The 12,248-nt window shown below is 42.3% G+C and overlaps 1 pseudogene; it reads right to left on the minus strand.

Moving 5' to 3' along the window:
• Positions 1–10,446: 10,446 nt before the first annotated feature.
• LOC144299628 (keratin, type I cytoskeletal 18 pseudogene) lies at positions 10,447–11,752 on the minus strand (annotated as a pseudogene).
• Between the last annotated feature and the right edge of the window lie 496 nt (positions 11,753–12,248).

Consider the following 12,248-nt stretch of genomic DNA (forward strand, 5'->3'; position numbering starts at 1 on the left):
CGTGTCTCTCATGAATAAATAAATAAAATCTTTTAAAAAGAATTTCTGGGTCTTTTTTTTTCTTTTTAGATTTTATTGATTTGAGAGAGAGCGAGAGAGCGAGCATGAGTGTGGGGACCAGGGAGGGGCACAGGGAGAGAGAGAAGCTGACTCCCCACTGAGTGGGGAACCCAACATGGGACTCGACCATAGGGCCCTGGGACCATGACCTGAGCCAAAGGTAGATGCCCAACCATCTGAGCCACCCAGGCACTCCAGGGTCTTATTACCATTCCAGCCAGGGTACAAGTTTCCAGCCAAAGGCAGGCTTTTATTCCTCCCTGTAGAGTAGCCATGGGCTAGGGAATTGCAGCCTGAGCAGTTGGCATCAGAATGTTCCAATAAGACTGTATTCCTTGAAAAGTCCCTGAAATGAAAGTAAAGGAAGAGAAGAGGAAAGTACTGACCAAGTTGCACTGAGGCTGAGAATCCAGATGAGAATATTCAGGTTCCACATTGGGTTCCCCAAAATAGTGACCCCCTTCTAGCTCTCTCTTCAAGTAAACTAAACAAAAAAATACCAAAAACCTGAGCGAGGAAAAATTTGCTCCTGTCTTGTTTTTAGTTCGCCATAGTTGTGATTAAATAGTTATTTGGAATAATGATCGATTTGGTCTCTCTTTCCCTTTCCATGCTCCTTGAAGGTAGGTGTGATGTTTGATTTTTGTCTGTGTGCCCAGCTTAGCACAAAGCATCACAAATAATGATGGTTCAGTAAATACTTGAATGCATGAATTGATAAGGATATGAATCCTCTACTTGTAAATCTTTGCAGGGCTCCATAAACACGCACAGGTAGGCAGAGAAGAAACACCACAAGGCCAACCATCTCAAAGATGTCTTTAGCACTGGCCTGTCTGAAATGATAATTTCAGAGTCACTCCTTGAGTTGTGAGTAGAAGTGATAAGGTGGTGGTCCCTGTACCAAATCCAGCTCATCAATGTATTTTGTTTATTCTGTGCTGTGTTTTAAAAGTTTAATTTATGACCAACATTTTAAACTGGGGAGATTTCATATAAAAAGCTACATTTTCTGCTTCTATTGAAAAAAACATAAGGTCACACAACTCTGGGCTTGCTTCTGGCATGAAGGGAGTTGGCTGGAATTGAGTGGCAATGCCCTCCTCCAGGTCACTCTAGCAGACCCACTCTTGCCCTCATTTTTGTTACCAGCCTGGCCCTTGAGTTTTCATTCTCCTATTATTATCCCTTAGTCCATTTGTTCATTCAATATATATTTAGATGTTAGTGAAAATGGGGATCCAAAAAAATACTATGCACATTTCCTGATCTCAAGGAGAGAGAGTATGGGGTGGGTATTAAGGGACATAAACATAGAGTCAATCCTAAAAAAATATGAATTAGTTGATAACCTAATATAATTGTAGTGAGTTAGTGTTCCCCCAGAATTATGTCTACTCAGAGCCTCATAATGTGACCTTATTTAGAAATAGGGTCTTTTAGATATAATTAGTAATTTTTACATCTTTTATTTCTGAGGTTCTGAAATGGGTAGGATCATCCTCATTTTATCAACAAGAAGACTGATGTTCTAAGGGGTTAACCAACTTGTCCAAACTCAATCTCCCCCCGCCCCAAGTCTATCTTTTGCCTTCAGATCTGTTACTCTTGCTATCATATGTAACTGGCTAGGTCTGGCTTATTCACGGCTGTATATTTAACTATAGTGCCTAACATGAAGTAGGTGCTTAATTAATACTTTGTGAATAGAATGAAACAAAGAACCTGAAAGCAAGACCTTGCTGCAAATGGGGCAGAAGATGGGAAAAGTCCTCCCTAATGGAGGGAGTCTGGAAGGGCCCCCTGCACAATGCCAAGGGCATAGTAGATGCTCAATAATTACTTGTTAAACACTGAATGAATATGATTTTGGAGAGCACTGGGTGTTTCATGTGGGGAATCTTTGGAAGGAAACTGCCAGACAAATAGTCTGCTTCCCATTTCTACCAGACCATACCTTGCCTTTTCTACTGCACCACTCTCCAGATCAGAGAACTTGGCCAAATCAAAATGTGCTAACTTCATCCCTGCCTGGTTTTCTGCCCACTTTCTGACACCTGTGCCATGTTAAAAATAGATATCGGTTGGTAAACGTTAAACAGCTGGCTCTGTGTGAGGCTGGCAGCTGGTGGCTAACAGGGCTGAGGTCTGTAGCATTTGAGTTGCCCCTGGGGACTTGAATCCCTTTGGGGGTAATTCTGTGGGCTCCTCATTGTGAAGCACAGAGCCATGCAGTGCTCTATTAGCTGCAATTTCTCCAGAAACATGAAAGAGTGATGGAGGGATAGGTGTCAATCTCATTTCATTATTTATTTTTGCTATAAAATGGGCCATTCTCAGGTAACATACATCAAGTGGCCTTATCACACTGCTGCTTGGGTGACACTTCATATTTTGTTGAGCAGATACTCTCTTGGTGCCAAAAGTCCCTCTGCCTGATTTTTAACATCTCCTTCAACCTGACTCTGTGTGCCTTTCATGTCTCCCTGGGTCCCCTGTGGAGCTGCCTGGCTGGCTTCTCACCACTTTGACAGCTGACACAGAATGACTTCATTTCAAAATTCAAGGTCACTCCCTCTTGGTTACCCCTACCTACCCACACCCCCGCCACACACATACATATACCACTGAGAATGGTTCATTTGAAGCAGCCTCAAGATACAGCCTGCTGGCTGAAAAACTCAAAAGGCCCCTCCAGAAATAGCCTACACAACAGCTTCTAAAGATACCCAAACCTCCCAAGAGAACTGACATTGGCTCTAAGAGTATGCCCTATAGAAGGTGTGAGAGGGGGATGGGACTGGAGTCCCAGGCAGAGGGGGATGATTAAGAGCATGGAGTCACACATGCTGAGGGTTTGCTTTTCCTAAATGTATCACCTTGGTCTCTGAGCCTCAAATTCCTTATCTGGCAAATAGGGATAATAGTATCAAGTCATAAAGTTGCATTGGAAAGTAAATGAGATGAAATGGATGTAGTGCTTTGCACATAGTAACTACTCAATAAATATTAGCTCTATTATTATTACTCATAAAAATAATGATGAAACCATTTCCCCAAAAGTAGACCAAGGGAAGCATTGAAATTGAGGATGGACTGTAGATGGTACCCTTGGCTTATAATCTTGGAGGAAGAGTTATGCTCAACAACCAGGTCAGCAGGCCATGCAAGAAGTTAGAGACTTAGGTGTATGAGTCAGAGTTCAAAACAGGAGAACAGAAACCTTCTGAGGTGTTGGTACCAAAGGAGTTTAATGTGGGGAATAGATTACACAGATGAGCAAAGAACAGAGAAGCTTAAGAAAGTGAAATGGTGAGGTAGCTCAGTGATTGGCAATTGCAGGAAGCTCCTTCTGGCTCAGGCCCAAGAGACAAAGATAGGATGGTGTGAACAGGAGCCGAGGTCACCCTATGGAAGCTGGAACCACAGAGAATCTTTTAACAGGAGCTGGACTTACAGAAGTGACATGTCTGCTACTAGAGATGCTGCCTGAGGCTAATAAGAAGAGGGGGAAAGATTGACTCCTCTCTTACTGTCCCCCACCACTATCTTACCTGGGCCTTTCACTGGCCAGTCCTAGAAGCCAGCTAGCAATGGTCCCTGGGAAATGTAGTCCACAGATGTCAGCCACCAGTGATAGAGAGGTGAGCAAAAGGCAGGGGCTGGGGCTGGGACAAATAGACCCAGGTTTGAAGAGGTTGAAGTATGGTTACGAGATAAAACACAAGATTCCCAGTTAAATTTGAATTTCAAATTGACAGTGATTTTTTTTTAGAATAAGTATGCCAAAATGAAATTGTTATTGTTCATTTTGACATACTAAAAAATTTCATTGCTTATCTGATTTCATATGTAACTGTATATCTTTTTTTAAAGATTTTATTTATTTATTTGTGAGAGACCCACAGAGAGAGGCAGAGACACAGGAAGAAGGAGAGAAGCAGGCTCCCTGTGGGGAGCCTGATGCAGGACTCGATCCCAGAACCCCAGGATCATGACCTGAGCCAAAGGCATATGCTTAACCATTGAGCAATGTGGTTTTATTTTTGTGTTTTATTTACTGCATTTTGTTACCCTAGGTTATCTTGTGTTTTATGCACTGCGTTTGATTATCCTAGGTTAAAGGTAATTTTGTACCCACTGGAGGGTCCTGGTTCTCAGACCAAATGAAGTAGGTGACAGGTTAGGAAGAAGAGGGAGAGAAGAATGTGAAGATACCAAATCAATGGAGTAATGCTGCTTCTGCTTGTGTTAAAGGGATCCATTCCGTTTTTTAATTCAGTTGTCTTTCTATCCATCCTTCCTGCATCCATCCTTCATTCATTTATCCCCTACTTACTGAACACCCTCTCTGTGCCTGGTATTATGTTGGGCATTGGGAATATATTAATGAGGAGATAGTTTCTTCTCTTGGGCAGTTTATATGCCAGATGAGAATACAGAGTTTTCAGTCATAAAGCACATGAAAAAGTATCTGTTAACAGTTTTAACCAAGTCTATGACAGGTTGTACAGAAAGCCTGGACACTCAGGGAAGGCTTTCTTGAAGAAGTATTATTCAAACAGACATGGGAGATTAGTAGTATTACTTGAGTGAGAATTGAGGGTAAGTGTGCCTGAAAGAATAGCATAGACAAGGTTGGGAAGGAATTTGGCATGTTTGGGGGCTAAAAGAAGGTCCATGTGGGTCCAATGTGGGGAGCAAAGGTAATGTGGTACAAATGAGGCTGGAGAGGTTGAGAGATGATGGCTGCTGTGTGTGGTTAGATAAATTGTATAGGACACATCTCCGCAGCACAGTAGATCAGAATCTAGAGAATCATGTGCCCTATAGTCATTCAGGATGGCTCTATATAGTATTTCCCCACCAGAAAACACAGGAACTTAGGAGCTGTGGTAACGACATTATTTGTTAGAGCGATGGGATGGCCTGACCCGACTTACATTTGAGAAGGATCCTTTCTTTGCTAGGTGGAAGATGGATGGCCATGGGTCTAGAAGAGACTGGGATAGACCTGTAAGGATACATTTATAGTCATCAAAGTGAGTGGTCATGGTGGTTTGAGCTGGAATGTTTGTGATGAAGGGAAGGGGGGTAGGCAGATCAGAGAGATTTTCAGGTGAGTAGAGAGATGCCATTTAGACACAGATTGGTTGTAAGGGTCATGAGCAAGGGAGATATCTCTTAAGTTTATGGCTTGGGAAGTTGGGTGGAAGATGGTGGTGGTATTCTGTGTGATGGTGAACCTAGCTACTGTGAAATCATTAGAGAAATAAAACATAAGCATCAAATAATTTCTTTAGTGAAAATTTAAATAAATTCAGCCCAATCCATCTTATACTTCATTTTATATTTAAACTGGAATAAGCCTCTCAGTTTTTTTTCCCACCAAAATATGTTCTTTACATTTTGGATTGTTCCTCTCTGGTTGTATGCTTTTCTCTTCCTAGTCTTAAGAAAGTATAGTCCTACCACATGGCCATTTTTACTGTATGAAAAAGCAAGATAAATACATTAAAATATTATTGCATTTTGCCGTTTCTAAAATACACATTAAATAGCATTGTGTCAGCTCAGAAATTGTATGCATCTAGGCATCAGTGGCATCTTACAATCCCTGCCAGCTGGACAGCCATTTTTATGTGGTTGTCATTGTCTTGAGTATTTGCACACTAGGCTCATATTCCTGGTGGCCTAAATGGATCACTTGGCTCCAGAATGCTTTTAGTCGCCCAGCCATTAAGGACCATTGAAGGAAGGACTGTGAATTCTGGTTATTGTCTAAAAACCTTCTATTGCTGCTTCTGTTAAGAAACTTCCAGCATCCAACTCTTCAGCCTGGGGTCATCAGCTTGGAGAAAACTCTGGAGACCATAGTGGTATACTCTGAAGAAAAAACAAATCACCAATGCAATAATATGATGAATGTCATTGTGTGAAAAAAGAAATGGACATTTTTGATTGTTAGTCAAAAGTGATTCAGAAGAACTGGATTCTTTTTTTTTAAAGATTTATTTATTTAAAAAAAAAGATTTATTTATTTATTTGAGAGAGAGAGAGAGTATGAGCAAGCACAGAGGCAGGGGCAGGGAGAGAGGGAGAAAATCCTCAAGCAGACTCCCTACTGAGCATGAAGCCAATTGGGGGCTTGATGTGGGGCTCAATGCCAGGACCCTGAGATCATGACCTGAGCCAAAACCAAGAATTGGACACTTAACCAACTCAGCCACCCAGGTGCCCCCAGACCCCCAGAAGAATTGGATTCTGAACACATAGGAATTTTAGGAACACCCTACCAATATCTTTTGCTTATATTTTCCCTTTTTTATGAATGCATAAAAATAATATGTGATAAAAGTCTGAACAAATAAATCTAAAATAGCTCTTTAAGTAGGTATGAAATAAAAATTTTAAGTGATAAGAAAGCTTTGTGCCCTAGTTTAATTGGTAGTGTTTTTTCTTTCTTAGGGCTACATAAAATAGTGGTGAGTCAAGGATGAGTCTCACAAATATAATGTTGAATGATAGAAGTCATAAACAAAAGAATATATAATGTATGATACTACTTACATAAAGTTCAAAAAAACCAGGCAAAACCAAGATATAGTGTTATAAGTCAAGGCAGTTGTTACCTTTGAGAGGATACAGGGAACATAACAGTGTGGGGGCGGGGGTGAAGGGAGGACTTCTGAAAGGCTGGCATCCTCCTATTTCTTGACCCAGCTGGTGGTCACACAGGTGTTTGCTTTGTGATTATTCATTGAGCTATGCATTTGCGTCTATACACTTTTCTCTCTGTTTGCTATGCTTCAATAAGATTTTTAAAAATGGTGTCTTATAATTTCTAGCATCTTGGATTTGATGAAATGCAGAAATGTTGGGGTGTGTGTATAGTATTTTCTCATTTTCCTAGTATGTATGCTTTTTTAATTAGTCCAAGGCATCTATCTCACTTTGACAGGAATTAGGGTGGATATAGGAGGAACATAATCACACTTTTTTTTTTTTTTTGGTTTACAAATAGGCTTTTGATAGTCCAGAGGGAAGAGAGGAGCAGGGCACAGAGTTTATGTCATAACTGCACATGTGACATAGAATGGAGAATGAGCTGCAAAGGATGCATAGTGTCCACCAGAGATGAGAGTTACCATGCTGGAGGGAACTGGACATGGCAGTGGGCATAGATGAGGCACAGAGGAAAGGATTACACCTGGCAGAAACCATGTGTAGCAGAGTTGAATTCACATGAAGATAGAGCCAAGCACTCTCTGAGACCAGTGCCAGGATTGGTATATAAAAGCCTGGAAGGAGTTATGATGTTTATTCCTAGGTACTTGTATCACATGTATTTAAAAAATCATGCTTCCCTGTACTTTTGAAATCTTCCACAATTCACATATATGATGCTTATATTAAGAAAAAAGTTATTTTTAATTAAACAAGAATCTCCCTCGCCCCATCTCCACCATGTGTATGGTCCTGGCACCTTATGGTGCCAGTGAATGCTCTTACAGTCTAGAGAATGTATTTATAGCATCTTAAATCCTCTACCCTGCATGCAGTATTCTGAACACTGAAGTCAAGGCAGGCACCCGAAGCTTCCAGTAGAGAGAGCTATATGTAGACGCATCATTCTGAATGGCCAAGCTTTCAGTTGCCCAAACTCCCACTTGATGCCTTTTGTCTTCTGTAGCATAAGTACAGAACTTTGGACAGATGCAATCTGTTGGAGGCAAACATGAATTTGGTTTAAAATGCTCCTTTTTCGCCAGTGGCAGCAGCTTTTCTTTCAACTGCTACCCAATGGAGCATATCACCATATGGCACCCACTTCCATCCCTCTGTGAGTGCCCTGAGGATGTATAGAAAAATAAAACATAGTTCACGCCCTCAGGGAGCTTAGTCTCCTAAAGGAAGCAGATTATATACATCTAGTCAAAATACAGTGTGATGATTATTATGACAGCAGAGTGGAGGGAACATATTTTTCTCCCTCCACTCCCATCTTTCTGTGGTAAATACCAAGGAGATAGATAATTTTAAGCCTAATAATGACTAGAGGATGAGGTAGTGGAAGATTTTAATCTTGGCAGTATAAGTCTGATTACTTTTTGATAATCCACTGTGAGGGAAGCCAGGCTGAGTACACTTCCTCTTCTCCTTAAAGGATCTGGGCTCCTTCTTCATGCCACAATCTCCAGCCCAATCATTAAACAAAAGGAGGATTCACATGGCTGAAAAATTGCACTAGAAACTAAGCGTAAGAAGATTGAGCAATGGCTTGAATAAGCTAAGGGTCTGGGAGAAAGGGGAGGTAGAGAATGAGAGTCCGAGTGGAGGAGGCTTCCAAATGGATAATTCCTCATGGGGTATAATTCCTGAGGGGGAAGAAATTGACTTGTTGGCATTGGCAGAGTGTTAGAACAGGGGAACAGTTTCAAAATCTTAATCCTCTTTGGAGTCTATAGGGATTGGAATATACCACCCAAATCCCAATAAGGAACTGTTTATAGTCTTCTGGATTTGATATGGAGGACTGACAGGCTATGCATGTTTGTTTATGAGCTTTGTAACCACACCCTTCTGGATAAAGAGCATAGTTACAGAGCTATAGTAAATATTTTTCCCCAGCTATATTTCAACATCTATATTGGGCATTTCCCATGTTCAGGGTGCTGTCCTAGGTGTTGGCAGTAAAGCTGGGAACAAGACGAATCCGGGCCTCTTGGAGCTTATACTCTATGGGGTGACCATAATTTTATGGCAGCACAAAGGTGAAAGTGATTGTTAGTGCTTGAGAGAGGAGGGGTCAGCAAGGCTTTCCACCAGGTAAACATTTGAGCTAGATCTTCGACAATGATGAAGGCATTGCCATGGGAGAAGGTGGCAGAAGACAGGGTGGGAGCAAAGGCTTAGAGGCAGGTTGTCAGGTGTATCTACAGACTGTGGGTGGTTGAGCATGGGCAGACCTGAAAAGACTAATAATTGGTCACACCATGGGCTGAACTGGGCCACTGGTCATGTTTGGTTGAGTGAGCACAGATTTTTCAAAATCTGAATTTAAGTGTCTTTAGAGGGGCTTGACTCCCTATTCACTTAGTCCTTACCATTTCCTTACTATCCTCATAGCTGGCCCTATGACCCATGTCTCTCACATACATTAAATACACAGGTATTTGGGTTTGCAAGTCATTGGCTAGAATTGTTTGTTTATTTATTTGAATTATTTTTAATTAAAATTAAAAATTTAAATATAACCCAAATATAGCAAAATCACAAATCATAAGAACATGCAGTGCAATGAATCGTTGTGATCTGAACTTATCTATGTAACCAGAACCTAGATCAAGAGATGGATTATTGCAAGCGCTTGTCAATATCCACCATAACCCCTTTTGATCACTATCATCCCCAAGGTTATCTACTTCCTGTATTCTAACCGAATACATTATTTTGCTTGTTTTTGAATTTTATATAGATTGAATCATACACTAGTATCCTGTGTCTGGTTTATTTAGCTCAGCACTGTATTTACCATATTCATCCACATTGCTGTCTATAGTTTCTTCATTCTCATTACCACACTCCATTGTGTGATCATACCCCAACATATTTATTCATTCTATCCATTCTAGCATTGATGGGCATCTCAAGAGTTTCCAGTTTGGGGCCATTGTGAATAGTGATGCTATGAACCTTTAATGTATGTCTTTTAGTGAATATATGTGCATATTTCTACTGAGCATATACCTAGGAATGGGATTTTTAGGTTGTCATGTAGTATGCATTCAATGTTAGTAGACACCACCAAATAGTTTTTCAAAGCACTTGTACAAATTTATATTTCTACCATCAATGGATGAGAGCTTCAGCTCCTCCACATTTTTGCCTTGGCTAGAGACTCATTTGCATTGTGGAGAATGGAGAGACATACAACTGGAGAAATTGTCAGGAATATGATTTTGCAAGATTTTAAGAGAAAGTGTTAGAGCATTTCATTATTTATTCATTCCCTCTTTCAACAAATATGTGATGAAGACTTGCTACATATCTGGTGCTATGCTAGACTCTATAAAAGGATGGACATCTATAAAAGGATGGATAGAATTCCTGTCTTCATGGAGTTTATCATGTATTGGAAGAAGAAGCATCCATTGTCAGAATTGTAGTACCAATTCCTTATTTTCCAGTTTCAGTTCCATTTCTGGCCTACAGATGGATTTCCTTTAGGTTCTGTCCAATTTCTTTCAGGCCATGTCTGCTGGGCCCCAGCTAACTCGATTAGCTTCCCTGGGGATGATGATGATGATGATGATGATGATGATGATGATAATGGCGATGATGATTATTTGACGTCTGAACATTTTATTGGCCTGTTTTGGTGCCTCAACACCTCAGAATTTTGGTGTCGTTAGTGTCAGACACCACCTTGCTGTCTACAATCTTGTGGGTGGTGGTCTTCTGGATGGTCTGCAAGGAGTTGCTGTTGTCCAGAGCATCAGTAACACTGAAGTCCTCCCTGTCTTCCAATAGGTGATGGTAGGTGGCAATCTTAGCCTCTAGCTTGACCTTGACATTCAGCAGGGCCTCATACTCCTGGGCCTGGTGCTGCCCCTCTGCCTGGATTTGGGACAGCTCTGACTCCAGGTGCAGCAGGACCCTGTTGAGCTGCTCCATCTGCATCGTGTAGTGGGTCTCGACCTCCCTCAGCCTGTTCTCCAAGCTGGCCTTCAGGTTTCTCATTGAGTCCAGGTTGATCTCCAAGGACTGGGCAGTACATCTCAGCTCCATGAGGGTCATCTCAGCTTCTCCTATCTCAGCGGTCTGTGTGGTGACCACTGTGGTGCTCTCCTTGATCTGCTGGGACCAGTACTTGTCCAGCTTCTCCTAGTTCTTCTGAGCCAGCTTGTCATACTGGACCTGGATATCTGCCATGATTTTGCTCAGGTCCTGAGATTTGGGGGCATATCTAACTCCACCATCACCCCAGAGTTGGCAATTTGGTTTTGTAGACCCTTTACTTCCTCCTCATGGTTCTTCTTCATGAAGAGCAGCTCCTCCTTGAGAGCCTCAATCTCTGTCTCTAGCTGCAGTCGAGTGACATTGGTATCATCAATGACCTTGCGGAGCCCATGGATGTCACTCTCCACAGACTGGCGCATGGCCAGCTCCATCTCATACTTGACTTAGAAGTCGTCAGCAGCAAGCCAGGCATTGTCAATCTGCAGAACGATTCAGGCATTGTCCACAGCACTTGCAAAGATCTGAGCCCTCAGGTCCTCGATGGTCTTGAAGTAATGCCCCCAGTCTCTGACCTGGGGTCCCTTCTTCTCCAGGTGTTCCCGGATTTTCATCTCTAGTCTCTGATTATCAGCCTCCAGGCTCCTCACCTTCTCCAGGTAGGAGGCCAGGTGGTCATTCAGGTCTTGCATAGTCTCCTTCTCGCTCTGGATGTGCTCTATGCTTGCCAGAGCCCCGGCCATCCCCGTGGCTGGGCCCCCGGACCCCCAGCTGCCCCGGAAGCTGGTGGAGTGGGATACAGAAATCCAGAGATCCGGGAGCCCGAGCTCCCCATGCCTGTATAGATGCTGGCCGCGCTGCTGCTGATCGGCCGGTCCTGGTGACTGGGCGACTGCATGGAGCCCAGGGACTGGTAGTTGGAAGAGAAGGTGGAGCAGGTGGTGAAGCTCATGCTGTTCGGAGAGCAAGAGGGTGACTCGGGAGGCCAGGACTCAAGCTTAGGCCAGGAACCTTCCCTGGGGATTATTGATTGCTTGGACATCTAGATTTATTTATTTATTTATTTATTTATTTATTTATTTATTTATTTATTTTTGATTTTGTTTATTCATTCATGAGAGACATGGAGAGAGAGAAAGAGGCAGAGACACAGGCAGAGGGAGAAGCAGGCTCCATGCAGGGAGCCTGACGTGGGACTCGATCCCTGGTCTCCAGGATCACACCCTGGGCTGAAGGTGGCACTAAACCGCTGAGCCACCTGGGCTGCCCAACATCTAGATGTATTTAGATTCCAAAACTCCAGTGTCATTTCTGGAGGTCAATTAGTGTGGGGACTGGATATTTGCAGCTTGGAAATGATTCTGGATTTCTGATTTATCATCTGCTTTTTTCTTACTGAGGGCAGTTGTAAAAGATTAGGTCTGTACCTCAGCCACAGAAGAGTCCTC

Source organism: Canis aureus, chromosome 27 (genome assembly GCF_053574225.1).
Source record: "Canis aureus isolate CA01 chromosome 27, VMU_Caureus_v.1.0, whole genome shotgun sequence".
NCBI lineage: Eukaryota > Metazoa > Chordata > Mammalia > Carnivora > Canidae > Canis > Canis aureus.